The 22,849-nt window shown below is 39.2% G+C and overlaps 1 protein-coding gene across 4 annotated transcripts in view; it reads left to right on the top strand.

Annotated features, from left to right (window-relative positions):
- Nucleotides 1-1,267: 1,267 nt before the first annotated feature.
- RNF2 (ring finger protein 2) overlaps nucleotides 1,268-22,849 on the top strand; it is a 50,261-nt gene continuing 28,679 nt past the window's right edge. The window contains exons 1-3 of one of the 4 annotated variants that reach the window (XM_035010659.1): nucleotides 1,268-1,487; nucleotides 8,440-8,533; nucleotides 14,126-14,308. The gene's annotated coding sequence lies outside the window, so the exon portion shown is untranslated. Of the gene's footprint in view, nucleotides 1,488-7,652; nucleotides 8,534-14,125; nucleotides 14,309-22,849 lie in introns of those variants that run through there. The other 3 variants (XM_035010657.1, XM_035010658.1, XM_035010661.1) reach the window with 3 other exon arrangements.

Below are 22,849 nucleotides of genomic sequence, written 5' to 3' on the forward strand. Positions count from 1 at the left end.
TTAAAGCTATAGATAGTAGGTGAAAGTTTTCAAGTCACTGAAAAAGAATAATGCTTTGCTCGCTTACTTTAATGGATTGTTAGGTAGGATACATAATGTGTTGTCTTTAATATATTAACACCTGTCCTCTTTCTTTCTACCCATCCAAAAACTATCTGCCACAGCACTACTCAAATCCTAGCTCCTTAGGACATCTTCTTTCAACACACCAGCTGGAATGGATCCTTTTCTTTTCCAAAATGCTATGTAAATTCGTACCGTTTATTTGGCATTGCTTGGAGAGTTTTAGAAAGTTCAAAAGCTGGAAAAGACCTAAGAATCATCCAACACAATCCTCTCATTTTGCAAATGAGGAAAATGAAGTCCAGAGAGGTTATGCAATTTACTTAAGTCAAATGGTTAGAGACAACCTGGAGGCTACAAACCTAGTTTTATAGGGCGGTCCGTTTCTTTAGGTCACAAATGCCTTCACATTTACTGTCTGATTTTGTTGGTTATCTTTTCAAGAGGAAAGGACTTCTCACCAATACTGTACCTTGAGGTCAGGGAACTCTTTCGCTTGTTACTTCTTCAGTTTATCGCTTAATTTATACGCTTTTTACATAATTTTTTGGTAGACCAATTGGTTGTGTTTTAGGTAATGATTACATCTATTTAATCTATTACTTCTTATATTCTCAAGTTCAGAAGATAATACTGGAAGGGGCCAAGAAGGTAGGAATAAAACGGCAAGGTCTAACAGTAAGAGCTGCTGAAAACAATCGGAACACTTACAGACGTCCAACAATATACTTCTAGAATGGAAGGTCATTTTCCCTGGAATAATTAGATCTTGTAGGTTCACTCTGCCAGGATGGTACGTGTTTGTTGAACGGGGAGGCAGAGGGCCGAAGCTCAGGTGAAGCTCTAGAGCTGAATGCCTACTGACGATGTCTACCAGGTGGGACGGGTGTAAGAGGAGGAGGCAGTCGCAGAGAGCAGAACTCTTGAGGCCAAACCCCGACAGCCGGCCAAGGAGGTGTAACGGGTGGGCCGGGGCAGGGGCAGAAGAGCCCCAGCAGCCTGAACGACGAGATCGAGGCGGCGCCGTCGACATCCGGGCGTTGCCCGGGGGCTGCGTCGACCCCGCCGAGGGCGCCGGGGGGCGGGGCCGGCCGGCCCGGGGAGGGGCGGCTCGCGCCCTCCCCGCCAGCACGGGGCGGCGCCCCCTCCCCTCGCGCCGCGGGCCTCCCCGCGACGTGCACGTCCCCGTCCCGCGCCTCCGCCCCCTCGCTCGCTCGTTCCTTCCCGCCCTCCCTGCCGCGCCGGCCGCGCCGGCTTCCCCTCGGTCTCTCATGAATATTGAGCGGCCCCTGTTGTATTTCCCGAGCTCCATTGCGGAAGCCGAGGCTCGCCATATTGTGCGGCGGCGCCGGCAGCCGCGGCGGCTTGTACCTGAGTCTCGGTCTGGCCGCGGCCAGCGGAGTCCCGGGCTGGGGCAGGAGCCGGTGAGTGGGGCGGGCGGGGAGGCGAAGGGCGCGGGAACTGCGGGCCGGGACGTGCGTCGGTTCGGCCGGGCTGCGGGCGGCTGACGGCGGCCTGGGGGCCGGGGGTGTGTTGCCCGCGGGGGTGTGAGGGGAGATGGCGCCGCCGCCCCCGGCCGCTCTCGGGGCGGGGATGGCGGGGGAGGCAGCTTCTCATTGTTCCCATTTCTTCGAGGGTCTCGGCGGAGGTGGTGGGTCCGGCTTGCGGAGGACCCAGTGGGAGAAGGTCAGGGATTGAATTCCTTCCTTCGTTGGGAACCCCTCGCTGTCCGTTCCTCAGCGCGGAGGCCGGGGCCGCCGTGCGGCCCCTCGCCTCCCGGGGCGGGGGCTCCAGCCTCTCTGCGGCCCCTCTCCGAGGCCGGCGGCGTGGAATGCGGGGTTTTTCCTCCGGGCTTCCCCCTCGCTGCCCAGGGGTATGTGTCTGCACCGTGGGGGTGGGGTGGGGGCGCTTTGTGCAGAATGCCCCTTTTCACCCCCGCGGTGCTGGAGTCTGGGTTCGCGAGGCGCTGCTCGGCGTCGGGGTTCCTGGTGGGCTGCCGGGAGACCCTCCTGGTTAAAACGTTCCTGGAGTGCCGCCTGCCTGCCGGCGAGTATCTGTTGCTGCTTTCTAAAACCGCGAGGCTGCCCCGAAGGAGTCGTGGGGGGAGGGGTTGTCTTGGTTTGTTTCTGATGGAAGCTTCGCGTTTTGAACCCAGTCGTTGACGCTGAGATCTTTGGTATTGGGTGTCGCCAGGGAGCCCTAGCCCAGGCTGTCAAGATACTTTCCCTCCTGTAGAAGTAGTCTCCTTGCTCCCAGAGATACTGTTAGTAAAAATTGGTCTTTGAAACTTCGAGGTTCGTTCCGATTATCTGCCCGCTAAGACCATTATGGTCTTACCGTCTTCAAGCCTTTTTGGGTATATACTGCATGGCTGTCAGAAAGTTTGAGAGATTGTGTGTCTTTAAGGGGTAAGTAAAGTGGTTTGAAAATGTTAGGTTTCCTTGAGGTGTGTGAAGAAATTTGTTTGCTCTGAAAAGAACAGGCTTGCATTCAGTGTTTTGGTAATAGGCTTTACTTTTAAAAATTAAAAAAAATTGAGACGTGGCTTTGATGAGAATTATGTTTAAAACTCATGTCTGAGTGATTTGCATTACATGATCTACTTTTGGTGAGTTCCAAGACGATAAGCTGGAATACTTAGTGTAATTGGTAGATAATCTACTTTTTCCTACTTGCATTGGGGTATAGTTGTTGAATTTTTAATAACTTAGATTGGTGTCAGATCAGGCTTTTTATAGTGAATATTTGACCTTTTGATTTACAAAGAATTTAAATGGCAGCAATAAGACTTTTGGTGATTCCCTTTTTCCACTGAAATTTCTACTTGTCACAATCAACAGGTACCTTTTAAAATCTTGATTGTACATTTAACGTGTTTAAAGTAAAATAATGGGTAGTTATATAAGACTCCACTTTCTAGAGATAGCACAGCAAATATGGCCCCTTACTTTTCTGGAGGTTTTGAGTTATTTCCTTCAGGTACCCTTGTGGAATCCACCTTTGAGGTTAATTATAGTAGGTGTGAGTGAAATGGAGAATTTATGAAGGAAACTGCCTGAGTAGGCTAGTCTGAGTATTTTAAAAATATGCTGGTGGTCCTCAAATGTACTACACAGAAAAATTTCAAATTAGAGCCACTAATATGTAGACAATGCAGACATTCAAAATACTGAGACATTCTAAGAATTTTGAGTTTTTCTCTGCCTGTATTGAGCACTCAGACAGCTAGTTCCTAGGTTTATGTGGATAGGAATACTGTATAGAGCAGGTCAGCAAATATCTTAGGAATTTCATTTTTGTATTATTGACCTTAAGTGTGTAGTGTCAGGTCTTTCTCTGATTTATTCATGATTTGTGTTTTCATTATGTGGTCTTTGGAGTAAAGGTGATTTATGTCTAATGAATAATATATAACCAGATGTTTTAGTGACAATTTCATTTCTATACATTAGCAAAGAAGCATAATTCCTTCCAGCAAGAGAAATGAGTTAACATTAAAATGTACTTTATTAAAGTTATGGACACATTTTTAGTATGACTTAAAGCACCTCATAATTTTGTAGCAACTCATTAAATCTGGAGAAATTAAACAATGCATCACAGTTTGTCATTTTTAAAAGGAAAAATACTGTGGGATTATGCACATTCTGCCCACATACAGATCTACACTTGATTAGTGTTTATTACACATGGTGTGAAGACCTTGTCATTAGACACGTTAATTTCCTCATTTTTTTCCATTTCTCTGAAATCTTCGTTATTATAGTAACTTATTGAATGTTTATTTGCATTTAACTGAGTAGATCCCCATATAATTTGGGGGTACAAAGGTACAATAACATTTGCCCTGTCCATTTCCTCTCTGTAGGTCAAGATATCCTGTTTATCCCCCCTCATCCCTAGGTTTCCACCTAATGTGTCAGATGGGTCCTTGGGTGTTTCTTGTAAGGAATACAGTTTGGTTGATTTTACATGGACATACTGACTGTGGTAATAGGACTCTTGGTACTAAGTAGAAGGTGGTGTTAGTATGTCTACAACTAGAGCAGGAGCTGGGTAATGAGTCCCTGACTTTATAGATGTCGATGGTAAGGGGAGTAGGTGGCCCACTATCCAGTTTTATGCTTCTAGGAGGAACTCCAGTGGAACTGGCCATGGATTTTCAAGTTTAAAATTCTTTTCACTTTTGCCTTATAGATGTTATAGGCAGTTGAAGTGGACTGGTATGTCTGGGCCTAGTGATAAGTCATGTTGGAAGCTCAGCTATATACATTTCTAAAAATTCCAAGAAAGATTCCTATTGCTTCAATTTGCTTTCTCCCATTTCATTTAGAAATGGATTAACAATATGTTTGCTGCTTCTCCCTATCTTCCATTTTGTCATAATTTTGAAAAATAAGTTTGCTAAGTAATGAAAAATTATTTTTGTAGCTAACCTCAGATTAAATTGTCTAATGAGGATATTTTATTAAGTAACAGACCATGTGAAAACTATCGAAGCATTTTGGTCATTTATTTTCAACAGATGCGTTGATTATAGACTCCTGCAAGGGGAATTTCTTTTTGTTTCTATGCTGTAGAGTGGAGTTGTATTTTATGAAGAGGTTAGATTCTAAAGATGATGCATAAAATGAAAGTCACACGTGGTAGAAAAAAAATGATGCTTGAAAAATCCTATAGGAAGAGAGAACAATATGCCAGGAAGTTCATTTTAGCTTTAGTGTTGGAACAGGTTAGTGTTCAACAAAAGAAACAGCTTTCTGTTGCATTTAGGGGTCATGTTGAACAACAGCAAAAAAATACATATATATATTATTTTAAAAAATATTTATTTACTTTTTAAAGTAAACTCTCTGCCCATTGTGGGGCTCGAACTGATGTCCCCGAGATCAAGAGTCGCATGATCCACCAACTGAGCCAGCCAGGTGCCCTGCCAAAAATGTATTTAAATATAAGCATCACATTCAGCTGGTCATGTGTACATGAGGAGAGGCTTGTGGGAGCTGAGACCTTTGAAGAGCAGCAGATGAGCTTTACCATATCACATTTTCTCTAGGATATGTGCTCTAGTAAAAGGAGGTGGTTGTGTGTGCTTGGAATACCTTGTGCTATTTAAATATTTTTCATTTCCTCTCTTTTTTTCTAAGTTGGGTAGTTTAAAACACAAGAGTTAAATTATTTTTATGGTACAACTCAACAATTTTTTTTTTTTTTAAAGATTTTATTTATTTATTTGACAGAGAAAGACACAGCGAGAGAGGGAACACAAGCAGGGGGAGTGGGAGAGGGAGAAGCAGGCTTCCAGCTGAGCAGGGAGCCCGATGCGGGGCTCAATCCCAGGACCCTGGGATTATGACCTGGGCCAAAGGCAGACGCTTAACGACTGAGCCACCCAGGCGCCCCCAACTCAACAAATTTTTTTAAGATTTTATTTTTAAGTAATCTCTGTACCCATCATTGGGCTTGAACTCATCATCCCGAGATCAAGAGTTGCATGCTTCACCAACTGAGTCAGCCAGGCACCCCTCAGCAGACAAATTTAAAGGGTTTTGAGTTATCCTTTTTAAAATAGATTTTATCTTTAGGAGTAGTTCCAAATTTTCTTTACTTTCCTCTTCAGTGAAGCAGCACGATCTCTCAAAGGAGAGTTGTTTGACAGTGTATTAGTTCTAGTAGAGAAAATAGTAACTTGAATAAGAATTTCAACAGAGGAGATTTAATATAGGGAGTTGGTTAAATGGTTGTAAGAGCAAAAAGACAACATTACAGTGTAATCGACCTAAGAGCTCAGAAAAGAGATTCCATTGGCCTGGTCCTGAACCTTTGAGGAGGTCATCGTTCAGCTGCTGATCAGGTTCTGGAAGTACCCAAAAGTACCCAGAGAAGCTAGAGACTGAAACCTGTTGTTGCTGCTGGGGTGAGGGGCTGCAATTGCTGCTGCCAGGAACTGGAAGGAAGTCCTTTCACCCCTCTTTCTGCTTTCCAGTTTTCCTTTTACTACCTCTACTGTCAAAGCCTAACAGGGAGAGTGGCAGAAGAGTCAGTGAAATACAGTTGTGCAGTCTGAGCCCCAGCACCAAAGAGCAGAATCTAGAATGGTGGTTTTGGAGTTGAGAGACAATGAGTCAGTGATCTGCACAAAATGGTGTAGGTTAAAGTATAATAATTTAAATAGGGAATCTTGTCCTTACCTTGCCTGTTAAAAAACAAGTGTTGATTATCTTCTGTGTGCCAGACCCTATGCGAGGGATTAGGGATAGAAAATGAATTGAACAAGGTTTCTGTCCTTGAGGAATTTACAACCTAAGTGGGGATGACAAATAAACCATCTTACAGTGTGTTAAATGCAATAACAGATGAGTGATGTGCTTTGAGAACCCAAAGGACATTACAACCTACTTGCCTCTTCTCTGCCTTGCTAAACTTAATGACTACTATTTTTATTTTCTATCTTGATCAAATCCAACTTCATTCTCTGCTGTGTTCAGCTCAACTCCTATGAAAGCTCTTTATCTGAGATGCTTCAATTTTGTTATGTAATCATAATCATTAGTTAAGCATTTGTGTGCCTTATTGATTTAGATTGTAAAGGCCATCACTTTCTTTTCACTTTTAGCCTAGCCTAGTACTGTGAACATAAAAGATGTTCGAGAAATACTTATTTTTGCAGTAGTTGATGGGAATTAAAACATTCATCATTACTTTTGCAGACATTGTTTCTTCCTTCCAAGGTCATTAGAAAATAGTTTGAGTGTTGTTTGATTTTACAGATGTCATAACTGAAGGATTAAAATAATTGGTTAACTTAAACTGTATAGTACCAGTAGCTTATCTAGAAATACGACTTGGGATTTTTTATTCCAGAGCCAGCAATTTTGGCAGGGATTCATTTAATGGCTAGATAAAATCCTCTTTTACACCTCTCATTATTTTATAGCCTAATGTTCTAAAGTCTTAGTTACTTCTGGCAGAAAGAAAAGACAGAAGCTCCTCATTTTATTTCCTAAAAATAAAAAATATCATGCAGTTTCTTTTTACATTGTTCTTTTTAATTATCCATTTTTTGTCTCCCTTTTTTTCCTATTTCATGTGTTACTTACCACTACCTCTATTAGCTATTGTAAAATGTGCAAATCTGTAAAATTTCATTTTGACTTCTTTTTAGAATAGTGTTTGTTTCCACTATTATGCACACACCATTAACTTAAACCAACTTAAAACCAACTGATTCTTCACTTTTTAAAAGATGTATGCCTCCATGCCAGTAATTGCATTAAACCCTCACTATTTACACTATTTGCTATATAGAGTCCAATTCAGTCTGGGACTGCTGTCATGGAATCCAGCCAGATGTTTTATAGAAGACTTTATTATATTACAGAAAGGGTGTGTTGTGTATAGTGGAAAGAGCTTCAGAATTGAAGTCAGGAGTCTTGGTTTCTAGGTCTGGTTTCACTACAAGCAAGATTACTGGCCTGTTTTCTATTAAAAAAAAAAAAAAAACCACCCTCGCTGATCTCACAGGTTATTTGTAAAGACATAAGAGGTAGTGTAGGTAAAAGGTTTTGTAAACAGCAAAGCACATTGTAAATATATGGGGTGTAGGTGAAGAAAGAGAGACAGATGGATTAATCTCTGGCATGGATCCTGGTTATAGTTCTGTGACTACTTTCAAGGGAGTTTTCATATTTCAAAGTTATTAGGGTGGAATGGAGTGTGGGAGGAGTTGTGGATGTCCTATAACCCTTTTCCCAAGTCTGGTTTATATTATAGTATTCTCTCTCCCTTAAATAATGTATTTTAAGGTTGACATGTCTCATTAATTTCTTTACACCAGGGTCAAATATCTCGCTCATATCATTAGACAATAATATTCCAAACTTTACTTACACATTAGGAGCAAAACTACCACTCTGTAGATTGTTTATATGACAAGGGCCTGGGGGAGCAGGGGAAACAGATGGTATTACTATTTTGACTGGAAACTAACTATTGTGGTTTTGTTTTACTTATTCGTTATTTTATGATATCAATTACAGAAATTATCTGCTTTTCACAATACACTTAGCAAAATTAAAAATTGTATCTGTTATTTACTTTTCATGAACTTACCCTCTTATCCTTGATCTTAAAAATTTTAATTGGCCTATTTGTGAAGAAACTGCCTTGTTGAATTAGTGGAAAGATGCTTTTTTCCTAGCTTTTTTATTTTTATGAGGTGCTGTCCTCCAGGAATGTTTCCTCATGTGGCTATAAAGCAATGAAATATGTTAAAGACTCTTGAATATTGATAGTTGAGTATTATCTGAAGTGTTAAGACTCAATTTCTCTGTCCTTAATGTTATTATAATTGATTATGTTTGTATTTAAATGTAGGTCTCGTTTCCAGTTTGGGTTAACCAGTGATAATTTACCAGTGTAGCCTCCTGAAATACTTTTTTTCTCAGAAGTCTCCATAACTTTTGAACAGGTAATATTACAAATGTATAATATAGATAACATGATTATCAATGCCAATTTAATTTATCCTGAAAACTTTTGGATAATCTGTTGCAATAATTAGGAAAATTAAGACAATATTGGTGTGCTAGAGAGGAAAAAAGTGTCACACAGTAACTAAGCTGTTTTTCCTTTTTTTTTAAGATTTTATTTATTTACTTATTTGAATGAGAGAGTGCACGTGCTTGTGAGCCTGCAGGGAGGGGCAGAGGGTGAGAGAATCTCAAGCAGACTGGGCTAAGCACCGAGCTTATGTGCTGCTCAGTCTCACGAATCTGAGATCTTGACCTGAGCCAAAATCTAGTCAGATGACTAAGCCCCCCAGGTGCTTCATGTTATTCATTTCTTAAATGGATTGTTTTTAGTTAGTTTTTTTTTTTTTTAAAGATTTTATTTATTTATTCATGAGAGACAGAGAGAGAAGCAGAGGGAGAAGCAGGCTCCCAAGGAGCAGGGAGCCCGATGTGGGACTTGATCCCAGGACCCTGGGATCATGACCTGAGCCGAAGGCAGACGCTTAACCATCTGAGCCACCCAGGCGCCCAGATTGTTTTTAGTTTTAATCCGCATGTTCAATATATTTCTTGGTCCTTTCAAAAATAGCTTAGGAGCTGATGGGAAACTCGATAAATTACTAAATTGTCTTTTTATTAAATATAATTTCAGTTGTCACTTTAATTTTTTAAGTGTATTTTTGGGGAAATTTAAGAAGTAGAAAGAAAAAATGTTTTCAGTACTCAGTTTTAATTCCTCTTATATTTCGATGTATTTCCTTTTGGAAATGAATTTTTTCTTTTGTTTAAAACATAGTTTTAACTGTATATTATAGATCTGAATTTATGTGTGTATTTTAATTCTTTTGATATCACAGACACTTTCTATGTCATAACCAGTCTGGTAACATTTTTGACAATGGCAAAATACTTCAAATGGATGTAACAGTGGTTGGATCCTGGGGTTCCTTTTAGCTTGGTGGTAGGGAGGTCCAAAATTCATTGTGACAGCCAGATGGAAGTAATTAACAGGCAATACCTTTTGTCTCCATAAATTTGCAAGAATCAATCTGTAATCCATGGCAGTAGCTTGTTGCAGTATAGCTGATGAAAACGGAGAAGGATTTAGAGAAGATAGTCTCTGGTTTTTCTGCTTATTAGTTGGAATTCTTTTTTTTTTTTAAGATTTTATTTATTTATTTGACAGAGAGAGACAGCGAGAGAGGGAACACAAGCAGGGGGAGTGGGAGAGGAAGAAGCAGGCTTCCCGTGGAGCAGGGAGCCCGATGCGGGGCTCGATCCCAAGACCCTGGGATCATGACCTGAGCCGAAGGCAGACGCTTAACGACTGAGCCACCCAGGTGCCCCGAGTTGGAATTCTTTTTTAGAGCAAGCGTTCTTGGCCTTCAGTTCTGGGCTCTCTTAAGGCACCATTATTCTGAGATTTAGGGCCTGTGTTCTTTTGTATAGTATTCCCCCCTGCATCCCCCCCCCATGAGAGTTCCTAACTTTTTTCAGATTCTCAGTGGGGATGTGGATTCAAAAGTTAAGAACCATGTACTTACAGGATTTTGTTAAAAAGTAGAGGTAGAGGGAAAGCTGTACAAAAAGTGCCTGCAAACAGTATCTTGTATTGAATTAATGTCAGTTTTCTTTTTTGTTCATTGTTTAATAATATAGAATCAGTTTTGCTTAGGAGAGAATGATTTCACTACTTTAGCTACTTAAGTCTTTTTTTCTTTTTCTTTTTTTTTTTTTTAAAGATTTTATTTTTAAGTAATCTCCCCACACAGTGTGGGGCTTGAACTCACAACCCTGAAACCAGTAAGTTGCATGCTTCACTGACTGAAACAGCCAGGTACCCCAAGTTTTTATTATAGTATTATATGATTTTCTCTTTTTAACATTATTTGAACTCACATTAAGATTACCAAAGTCTAATAGCTAGTAAGTAGCTTTTAAAAAACATTTCGATATATATACACTTTAAATATCTATATTTTCATTGCTAATAAGGAACTCTGCCTTAATGGACATAAAATATATACATTTGTACATCACCCAAAACGTGTTTATTTTATAAAGAGGTTAAATCTGTATATTGACTAACTCAAAACCATGTTGATTTCCAGTATTTATGAGCTGTGCCAAATTTTTGCTGCTTTCATGAACATAAAGATTATGCTAATCTTTAGATTTATCAGAGCTGTAAAACTTCTTTCTATCCTCAGAGTTTCTGATTTCTTTTTCATGCTTCTAAGATCCTGGCCTTTGAAACCCCAGGAACTGCTTTTTTCAGTTTAAAACTTTTTTTTGATGCAAGTTGCAGAAACCAAGAGATAAAGTCCAGACAGAAGAAAGATTAAATCCGTTTATTTTTTGGAATTGTTTCCATAACCCAAAATGAGAATCGAGGTCTCCTGAATCCCAGCCTGGCTGCTACTATTGAATATGTATAGGAGCATAATAGTTTTTCTTTTCCTGCAAGAGAAAATCTACCCTGTGTGACAAAGGGATACCAGAGACACATTTTTTATTTCTCTATTCTTATTTTTTGTTGTCTTAAAACTGTTAAAAGTTGGGGCGCCTAGGTGGCTCAGTCGGTAAGCGTCTGCCTTCGGTTCGGGTCATGGATCCCGGGCTCCCTGCTCCACTGGAAGCCTGCTTCTCCCTCTCCCACTCCCCCTGCTTGTGTCCCCTCTCTCGCTGTGTCTCTCTCTGTCAAGTAAATAAGACCTTAAAAAAAAAAAAACTGTTAAAAGTTTGTGCTTAAAATGGAAACTCCCTCTACAAACTCCTAACAGCTCTGTGTTACCTTCTAGAACGTAACTTTTACATAGCTGTAATTGTAGCGCAGATGCAAATCCGTGGCTTCTGACATTTTACCTTGCAAGTATTACTAGTCATTGCATATCGTATTAATAACTATTATAGTTAATGATTGAGGAAATTTCCTGATGTTGATGTTGCAAATGTCTCCTTGCGGATGGTGATGTTATTATTGTAGTAGTAGTACCAGTAGTCTTTGGTATGGTGGTTAAGGGCATGGCCTTCTTACTCAAACAGACCTACTTTTTTTTTTTTTTTAAGGTTTTATTTATTTATCTGACAGACACAGCGAGAGAGGGAACACAAGCAGGGGGAGTGATAGAGGGAGAAGCAGGCTTCCCGCTGAGCAGGGAGTCTGATGGGGAGCTCGATCCCAGGACCCCGGGATCATGACCTGAGCCGAAGGCAGACACCCCAAACAGACCTACATTTGATTCTTGCCTTTGATGCTTATTACTGTGAGACTTTTAAGCAAGTTGCTCATTTATTTATTTACACTTTGGCTCAATTTCCTTATTTCTTAGATGAGGAAAATAGTACCTATTCATAGGGTTGTTAGAATTAAGCAAAATTTCAGAGAAAGTGGTAAATCCTCTGTTATCTGTTTTTAATAACATTACTTCCTAGGACTGGGATTACTGAGTAAAAGAATGCAAATATTTTTGTATTTCTGGAAATGAATTGCCTTGCTGCTTTCTTTCTGAAAGTGGTATTCTCTTATTCCAGCTGCTGTTATAAGAGAATGTGGTGGCATCAGCCTTTAGCTGTCTGTCTTATCTTCCTTAGTCAATATTCTTTTGTCGCTGCCTTCCCACAAATTTAATTTTTCAACAGATAGGCCTTTGCCAGAAGTGTAGACCCTGTTGCTGTTATTTTCAGTGACACAAAGGAGCGTTGCTGTGCTTTCCTACGCAGTTATTCGCTAAAGCTAATGTATGTGTTCATCAGCACTTCTGCTTCTGGCAGGAGTCTGCACTTTATGGACATTTCTCTTCCCAGGAAAGGATAACAACCTTGCTATACCACTTTTCAAAAGTTAGCTTTTGTTCTGGCATATGGGGCTTTGGACTAAAACTCAAGTTATTAGACTTTCTAGCTTTGTCATTAATGATAAACAAGTAAATTTTTAAGCTTTGCTTTATGCCTTAGTTGTGTTTGACATCTCCCTCTCAAAAATAGAGGTACTGATCTGTCTGTGCCATTAAATCTGCAGATGTTTTGGGGGGCCAATCGTGTGCTGATGACACAGCAATAGTCTACAGCCCAATAGTAAGCTGCTAACTGCTGCCACATTAATATGCTCCATTGTTTAGTTTCCTCTAATCTGGGGAGAGATGTGAAATGAAGTTGGTAGCCTCCCTTGTTCTACTTTAGAACTCAAGATTTTTTTTTTTTCCCCCCTCTGCTCAGGAAATTATCAATGTCCTTTGTGTCTCTTGGTCTTAGGGTACTGGGAGAATTAAAAGTAGTCCCTTTCTAAGAATGCGGTTAGTTTGTGGTATAGAGTTGATGTGTGTTCAGGGCTGAGAACCTAGATTATGCCAGAGTCTGAGATCTAAATTACTAGTGAGTCAGTGGTTTGGCAGTAGGTCACTAGATTCAGTAATTGGATGAAGCAGTAGACTGGAAAACCCTTAGGCAAGCAGAGGTTGAGACATCCTTAGAAGAGTTACAAAATCTAGACTGGCAGATGAGAACCAGAAGGTAAAGTACCAGTGAAAGGAATGTCTTGACAGAGGGACAGTTAAGAATTCAGGAAATCAACAAAAATGGAAGGTTCTGACCAAATGAGGCAAGAAATAAAAAATAGCACAAGAGAAAAAAAAAAAACAAAATCCCCCAGATGTATAGCCTCTAGTACCAACGACACTAGTTAAAAGGAAAAAGCTAGTTCACTGTGTACAGACAAGCCAGATGAATGTGGAGAAGTATGATATCAGCTATTTTCTTTAAGACAAGGGAAAAAAGTGCAGATAACCTTGGCTTTAACTTGGAATCCTAGATGTGTGAACAGTATGTCTCTTTTGACCTGCTTTGAAAAGATTGGAGGAAATTGGTTATGATTGTTTGAAGTATTCAAGTTGAAAGAAGTTGCTGAAGGTAGGATACCTTTTTAGCTTAAGAAGACAGGACTCTAATGGGCGCCTCGGTGGCTCAGTCGGTTAAGCGGCTGCTTTTTGGCTCAGGTCATGATCCCAGGATCCTGGGATTGAGCCCCACATCGGGCTCCCTGCTCAGCGGGGAGCCTGCTTCTCCCTCTCCCTCTGTCTGCCACTCTGCCTACTTGTGCTCTCTATCTCTCTGTCAAATAAATAAATTAAATCTTAAAAAAAAAAAAAAGACAGGACTCTAAGCACTGTACTGGTTTTTTTTTTTTTTTAAAGCTTTAGGGGGAGTGGGAAAGGGAGAAGCAGACTTCCTGTGAACAAGGAGCCCGATGCAGGGCTTGATCTCGGGACCCTGGTATCATGACCTGAGCTGAAGGCAGACTAAGCACTGTACTGTTAGGGACATTTTTAAGCAAGTTTTTTGATCTAGTTAAGAGGGCTCTTGATGATACTTTATTTAAATTCTTAAATTTACAAGTAAGGAAACCGGATCCTCAGCAAAAGTAACTAGCTCTGGTTTACTCAAGAATTTAGAGGCAGAACTTCTTTACCATTTGAGAATATTTGTAGAGAATTTATAGCTACTCGTATTCCAGTAACTAATATTCCTTTTATTAAATTGTCTCCACCTAGTGGCAACAGATATTTTGCAAAGCTGCCTACAAACATTGGAAAAACTGCTAGGGGAAACTATTCTTCACAGCTTTCAAGAGGAGTCAGCCTGGTTGGTGACAGTTGTATTGCTTTTGCAAAGGAAAAGGAGGAGACGTGTGCCTGATGCTTACTTTCATATTCCATAACCTCATTAAGGAATTTGTAAGTTCGGCAGCACATTGTTGACAGTGTAAGAAGTTAGTATGTTAAGCTTGTATTTAAAAATTTTCATATACACACATATATTAGGGTATATGTATATATTCACATGTATAAATTTTTTTTCTCCTTATCTTTGTAATGAGTTAAAGTGATAGCATGGTAACTTCCATCAGTGGAGAAGAGATAAACAATAAATGATGTTGCCAGTTAGTTACGTGGTGGCAGGGAAAGGGGCACAGATTCTGAGTTCTTAAATGTAAAAAATGAAACTCTGAAAATATTAGAGAAAACTTTAGGTGGATGGTGGACGTTTTTATAATTTTAGAGTGTAGATTTAGAGTGTGGATTAGCTTTCAAAGAAGCCATATAGGGAAAGATAAATATGTTAAAAAAATAAATAAAAAATAGAATCTATGACCTTAAGAAGTCAAAGCCAAAGAACAGAAAAACAAACTGGGAAAAATATTTAACACTCATGGACAGATAAAAGGTCAATTTCTTTAACAGAAAAATTTTTTGAAAATCAGCTTATTAGCACAAGCAGGGGTGGGGAGCAGATGGAGAGGGAGAAGCAGGCTTCCCGTTGAGTGGGGCTTCATCCCGGGACCCCAGGAGCATGCATGACCTGAGCCGAAGGCAGATGCTTAACTGAGCTACCCAGGCGCCCCGCAAACCAGCTTTTTTTTTTTTTTTTTTTAAAGATTTTATTTATTTATTTGACAGAGCACAAGCAGGGGGAGTGGCAGGCAGAGGGAGAGGGAGAAGCAGGCTCCTCAAGGAGCAGGGATCCCGATGTGGGGCTCGATCCCAGGACCTTGGGATCATGACCTGAGCTGAAGGCAGTCGCTTAACCAACTGAGCCACCCAGGAGCCCCGCAAACCAGCTTTTTAAAAAACTAATAGAAATGGATATATAGTAATTGACAGGCAAAAAAAATGGCCAATAAAACAGTGAAAAATACCCGATCACTCATCATTGAAGCGTTGAGATTAAAACATCAGTGAAGTATTGTTTACTACCTACTAGATTGGGCAGGCTTAAAAAAGTTGCTAATCCTTAATTGGTAAAAGGGTAAATTGGCATAGTAAGTTAGCAATATTTGTCAGAATAAAAAAAATTTGCCTTTCGGTCCAGTAGTTTTTCCTTTAGGAATTTGCTGAGGCAACTTCTTACCTAGGGTAACTTGTTGTCAAAGATAAAGTTAGCAAAACATACATGAAACCAATGAATGAATAAATGGTGAACCACATCTTTATTGGGGAAAGTTTCAGGAACTTCTAGTAGTATTTGGAAATGCCATAGGTTTCCTTAGATTGCTAAAAACTAATCTTTAGCTCGAACAGCAAGTTTTCAACCCTGACTGTACATAAAAACCACCTGGCTGATTTTCTAACGATGTCAGGAGCCCCGGATATAATGACTCAATTGGTCTGAAATGGGACCTTGTTATCTGAATTGTTGAAAAGATCTCCAGGTGATACCTATATGCAGCCAAATTTGAGAACTACTTCCTCTAGAGGAAGACTGTTTTTCCTGTGGATGTGTTGAATTTTCTTTTGGCAAAAGCCAGTACTCCATTGGGCAAGTAAACTGATGAACATATTTTTTTTAATTTCTCTCACTCTGCCATTGGCTTTCTCAGGGTGTATTAGTTTCCTGTTGCTTACAGTTCTGACAGTCGGAAGTCTAAAATGGGGCATAAGGGATTAAAATCAAGATGTTGGCAGGCCTGCATTTCTTCTGGAAGCTCTAGGGGAGAATTCATATCTTTTCTAGCTTCTAGAGGCTGCTGACACCCTCTTGGCTCATGGGTCCTTCCTTTATCTTCGTATCAGAAGCATAGCTTCTTAGATTTCACTCTTTGACTACTATCCCTGTCACCTCTATCACATCGCCTTCTCTCTTATAAGGACTCTTCTGATTATATTGGACCAAACTCACATAATCTAGGATAATCTCCCCATCTCAGAATTCTTAATTTAATCACACTGGCAAAGTCCTTTTTGTCATGTAAGGTGACATAGTCACAAATTTTGGGCATTAAGATGTGGACACTTTGGGGGGCATACAGTGTACCACAGTTAGAGACTTAATTGAGAAGGCCACTAAAAATTTATAAATGAAATATCTTAGTTTATCTTAAATTGATATCATAGTGTATCCCAAAGAGTAAATTAGCTTCTATATATACTTACCATAGTGTATCCCAAAGAGTAAATTAGTAAGTTATGATTAATGTCCCCTCAGGAACAATATGCAGTTTTTTTTTCTTTGTTGTTAGAAATGTAGGTTGGATAGGATAGGCTGTGTTGTCTCATTTTTATTACAACAAAAATAATAGCTATCATATATTCTTCACAGGATTCTGTGAAATAGGTACTTTATTTCAGCCATGGCAGGATTTCATACTTTGCTTTTTGTCTTGTGTTCCAAGAGTAGTTTGCATAGGAGGGTTGAGGTACTGCCGATGAGGTGTTTTGAACCAGATGCAGATAATTCATAACATTGATATATGGTGGGATAATTTTGAATAGTACTCTTTTTTTTTTTTTTAGAGATTTTATTTATTTATTTGACAGAGACACAGCGAGAGAGGGAACACAAGCAGGGGGAGTGGGAGAAGGAGAAGCAAGCTTCCCGCACAGCAGGGAGCCTGATGCGGGGCTCAATCCTAGAACCCTGGGATCATGACCTGAGCTGGAGGCAGACGCTTAACAACTGAGCCACCCAGGTGCCCTGAATAGTACTCTTCTATACCTGTGAGTTCAGTCAACAAGCTCAGAGTTTCCTTTGATCCTTATTCCACTTTTTCTTTTTAAACTGCATGTTCTTCGGGTGCCTGGGGGGCTTAGTCGGTTAAGTATCTGCCTCCTGCTCAGGTCGTGATCCTTGCCTGGGTCGTAGGATCTAGCCCCACATGGGGCTCAGCTCCCTGCTCAGCGGGGAGCCTGCTTCTCCCTCTCCTGCTCCCCCTGCTTGTGTTCTCTCTGTCAAATAAATAAAATCTTAAAAACAAAAAACCCTGCATGTTCTTTTTTCTTACAGTTTTGACTACTGTAAGCTGAAATTTCCCACCAGAACCTTTCATGCTTCAGATGTGTTTATTGACCTGCATATAGCTTATATGCAACAAATCTAAAACAGAATTCAACTTTTCATCCCTTCCTAGAAAATGCATACCATTTCCTGTTTAAAAATATTTTTAAAACTTTTTTTAATGTGATAAAATATATAAAATTTGCCATTTTTAATTGTAGACTTCAGTGGCATTAAGTACATTCACATTGTTGTGTTACCATCACCACTGTCCATCTCCAGAACTTTTTCTTCATCCCAAACTGAAACTGTGTATTCAATAATAGGAGCTCTTCATTACTTTCTCCCTCCCCCCAGCTCCTAGTAACCATTATTCTACCTTTTATCAATTGGACTATTCTGGTATTTCATCTAAGTAGAATCATACAATCTTTGTCTCTTTGTGTTTGGCTTTTTTTTTTTTTTTTTAACTTAGTGTAGTGTTTTAAAGGTTCATGCATCAGAATTTCATTCCATTTTGAGGCAGAATAGTATTTCATTGTACATACATACTACATTTTGTTTACCCATTTATCTGTTGATGGACATTTTGGATTGTTTACACCTTTTGGTTATTGTGAATAAATGTTAAGAACATGGGTATACAAATACCTGTTTTAGTCCTTGCTTTCAATTCTTTGAGGTATATACCTAGAATTGGAATTGCTGGATCATATTGGTAATTCTGTGTTTCATTTTTTGAGGGACTTGCCATACTTTTTCAAAAATGGCTGTATCATTTTACATTTCCAGTAGCATTGCTCTAGGGTTTGAGTTTTACCACATCTTCACCAATACTTTCAGTTTTCTATTTTTTGATAATAGTCATATAGCCATCCTAATGGGTATAAAGTGTGATATCTTGTGGTTTTGATTTGCATCTTTCTAATGATTAGTGATATTGAACATTTCTTCATGTACTTGTTGGCCATCTGTATATCTTCTCTGGAGAAATGTGTCTATTCAAGTCTTTTTCCCCTTGTTTTAATTGAGTTGTTTGTTGTTGTAGTAATTCTTCATATATTCTGGATATTAATTATCAGATACATGATTTGCAAATATTTTCTCCCATTTTTTGGGTTTCCTTTTCATTCTTGATAGTGTCCTTTGATGTAGTAAAGGTTTTGATTTTTTTTTTTTTTTTTTTTAAAGTAAGCTTTAGCCCAACATGGGGCTTGAACTCACCACCTGAGATCATGAGTTGCCTGCTATACTGACTGAGCCAGCCAGGTGCCCCTTAAAGGTTTTAATTTTAATAAAGTCCCGTTCATCAATTCTTTCTTTTATCGTCTGTGCTGTTGGTGTCCTATCCAAAAAAACCATTGTTAAATTCAGTGTCCTGAAGAGTTTCCTTTGTTTTCTTCTAAGAGTTTTATAGTTTTAGTTCTTAACCTTTAGATCTTTGATCTGTTTTGAGTTAATTTTTGTAAATGGTAGGTTATTGTCTAACCTTGTTCTTTTGCATGTGGGGATATCCAGTTTTCCCAGTACTTTTTGTAGAAAAAACTGACCTTCCCCTGTTGAATGGTCTTGGCATTTGTGTCAAAATAACTTCCCATGTATGTGAGGATTTACTTCTGGGCTTTGTATTCTACTCCTTTGATTGGTCTATATGTCTGTCTGTGTTCCAGTACCCAGTTAGTTTAATTACTGTACCTTTGTGTAGTAAGTTTTGAAATCAGAAAGTATTGAGTCATCTAACTTGTTCGTGTTCAGGGTTATTTTGGTTGTTTGGGGTTCCTCGAGATTCTTTTATTTATTTAATGATTTTACGTATTGATGGGGCGGGGGGTGAGAGAGAAAAGCACACTCCCTGCTGGATCCCAGGACCCAGAGATCATGACCCGAGCTGAAGGCTGATGCTTAACTGACTGAGCCACCCAGGCGCCCCTCCTTGAGATTCTATATGAATGTTAGGATGGGGTTTTTGATTTCTGCAAAAACCATCAGGATTTTGATAGGAATTGCATTGAATCTGTAGATTGGTAGTATTGTCATCTTAACAATATTAAGTCTTCTGATCCACGAACATAGCATGGGGTATCTTTCCATTTACTTATGTCTTTCAGCAGTGTTTTATAATTTTCAGTGTACAAATCTGTGCCTTGGTTAAATTTATTCCTAGTAGTATTCTTTCTGATGCTTTTGCAAATGGAATTTTTTCTTGATTTCCTTTTCAGAGCATTTATTGTTAATGTATAGAAATGCAATTGATTTTTGTATATTGATTGCAGTTTTGCTGAATTCATTTTATCAGTTTAGTTTTTAACTTTTTTATGGAGTCTTTAGGGTTCACTATATATAAGATCGTATCATATGTAAACAGATACTTTTTCTTTTCCAGTATGGATGCCTAATTGATCTGGCTAGACTTCCAATATAATATGTTGAATAGAAGTGGCAAAAATACCATTTCCTGTTTTGGTTTCTCACTTTTTTTTTTTTTTTTTTAGCATCAACAGCTTAACAGCCACAAGCTTGAGAGTTTATGACTTTCTTCTCCTTTCTTTTTCATTTCCTACACCCCATGTATTTTGCCTCCTAAGTATTTTGTAGCTCTGCTGCCCCTAATTCATCCTTACTATTAACAGACTCATTGTATTAATTTCTTTTTGAATTATTGCACAAGCCCTTTAACTAGTATTCTTGCTTCCTGCAAGTCCATCCTCCACTGTTACCAGAGTTGATCTGTCTCAGCAGCAAGTCTCACCTTGTCATTCAGTTGTTGATTTTTCCTGAGATCTTTGCATGGCTTTTAGGCTTCCCTGATCTGGTCCACAGTTTAATTCTTCAGCCTGACTCCATGCTACTCGCTATCTCTTTTCACTCATTTAATAGTGATCTAGTTAGAGTGCCCCAACACACCATACTGAGTTGTGCCTTTGCTTATTATGATGATCCTTCTGGACTGCTTTCCTTTCCTCAGTTGGTTAACTTCACTTGACCTTAAAGTCTCTTCTTTCAAGGAGGAATCTCTCTCTGGGAAACCTTTTCTGCTTTTCCATTTGACTGTTGTTGTTTGTTGTTTTGGTTTGGTTTTTTGGTACTCTTGTAGCATTTACCAAATTGTATTGAAAACATGTTCAGGACACACTAGCTTATAAGCTCTTGGAGGGTCTCTTTTCCTATTACATGGTAGTTCTCAGTAAATGTTTCCTAAACTGTTGAACTCAGCTGTGTTTCTTTATGGGTCTTTTAGCTAGCTTCTAATATGGATAGGCAGAGGGACAGAAGGAAAACAAGGCTGCTGCTGATACAACTGGTGTTGACTAATATTAGACCTTGGTAGGTGCATTCTGAAGCCTTGGGGAAAGACTGAATTGGGTCATTAAGAAACTGTTGCAGGGGTCGGGGGGCTGGAGGTTCGGGGAAAATGAAAGGAGTATTAGAGGAGATGAGATAGGGATGGGCACAGATCACTAATTATCTAGATGTGCATTTTAATTGGTTCTTTAAAAAATCTTAAAACAATTTTCCCTCTAATAATAACTCAGTTATATAAGACTAGAAAATATTGTTACCAGTACTCAAAATCTTAAGACTGGGTAATGAAAATTTGATAAATCATCTTTGAAAGGTTCCTGCTCTGTGCTCTACAATATTTAAAGATATAATCCAATTAGGAATTGATTATATTACCTTTTTAAATAAAGATGCTGTTAGGTTACCAAAGTAATTTAGATGAGTATTCCAGATGTTTAGGACAGTGGTGTCTTTTTCAATAAAGAATACTGTCTTTGTGTCTTTACTTTAGAAGCTTACAAAAATTAATGTGTCTTACAGCTGTAGTTTCAGATTAAACTGCTGCAAGTGGTTTTTATAAGGTGATACTTACTGCAGGCAATGTTATGATGGCATTTGGATTGCTTAGTCAGAATTTATTACTGCTCCCTGGTTTGCCTAGTCTTGAATATATTTCTAAAACCGAACACCTGTATCCTGTAAGCAGGCAGTGTTTTAATTAAGGAACAAATAATTTGCTCATTCACATGTAGTATAAAGAGGGAAAAAGAAGTCCTAAAGATTGAGAGAGTTAATATGATGTGACCTGTATTTACTTTATGTTCAGAAGGGACAATAACCATGGAAGAAAAAGATAAATTTCTTGGTTTAAAATAAAGAGAAGTTTTGTTTCATAGTGCTTAGGGAAGCAAATCTCAAATGAGGAAAAGTGCTTCATGGGAAGATGGGATAATCTAAAATTACTGTATTTTCTGATACATATTTCACAATTTGAAAAACAAATTAAGGAAACAAATCATGTACAGGATAAAGACATAAGTGTTGGCTGCAAGGAATTGGTTATACACTTAAACTACTTTTGGCAAGTATCGTAGGCTGTCCACATTCTAATCCTTGGAATCTGCAATGTTACTTCGGGACTGAGGTGTATGTGTGAGGAAGTCTTTGCAAATGTCATTAAGTTACAGGTCTTGTTATGAAGAGATTATCCTGGATTATCTGGGTGGGTTCTAAATGTCCTCATGTGTAGAGGAGGCAATGTGGCCACAAGCGAAGGAATGCCAGCTGGAAGAAACAACACAGAGTTTCCAATAAAACTTCTGGAAGAAGCTCAGCCCTGCCAGCACCTTAATTTTGGCCCAGTGATACTGATTTAGGACTTCTGGCCTCCAGAATTAAGAGAGTATGGTAATTTGTTAGAGTTCTAGGAAACAACTCTCATACAGCGATCATTTTTCAAAGTGTAAATGGACGTTTCTAAACACCCCATTTACCTAAACTCTTTCTCCTTTGGGGGGGTATAATTTATAGCTTACTCATATTAGTCTTTAGTTCTGTTTAAAATACTCTGAGTAGACCAGGCAATTTTTATGATTATGATTGTGATTAAAGCAACTGGTGAACGTTCTTTGGCACAGAACTTTGAAGTTTTAGCTCAAAATAACTTATATTTAAAGCCCCCCTCTTTGGGAAAAATGTTTTGTCCAGTCTGGAAGCTCACTTGTAGCTTTGTTGCAGCTATACTTTGGTAAGAGTACAGTTTGACTCTTAAAATTTTACAACACAGGGTCAGCCTTTTTGCTTGCACATCTGCTATTTAATATGAATTATTTCAGCTATACTACAGAAAATGTACATGTGAGGCTCTTACTGAGAATTATGTTATGAGTTCACTGTGGCCCAGCATGTGCTAGGGTCTCACTTGAGACTTTGATGTATTGGGACTCTGACCAAAGGATAAAGGCCACCATGTAGTTCTTTTTTAAAGATTTTATTTCTTTATTAGAGCATGAGCCAGGGGAGGAGCAGACAGAGGGGAGACAGACTTCCTGCTGAGCAGGGAGCCTGATGTGGGGCTCCATCCCAGAACCCCGAGATCATGACCTGAGCTGAAGGCAGACTGATTAAACCACCCAGGCGCCCCTCGTCCTCTATCCTTAATGATCAGATTCCAGTGTACCTGGCCTGTATTATCTTAGTCCCTTCAAAGATTGTGTTTGAGG

Source organism: Mirounga leonina, unplaced genomic scaffold (genome assembly GCF_011800145.1).
Source record: "Mirounga leonina isolate KUSES-001 unplaced genomic scaffold, KU_Mleo_1.0 Mir_154, whole genome shotgun sequence".
Lineage (NCBI taxonomy): Eukaryota > Metazoa > Chordata > Mammalia > Carnivora > Phocidae > Mirounga > Mirounga leonina.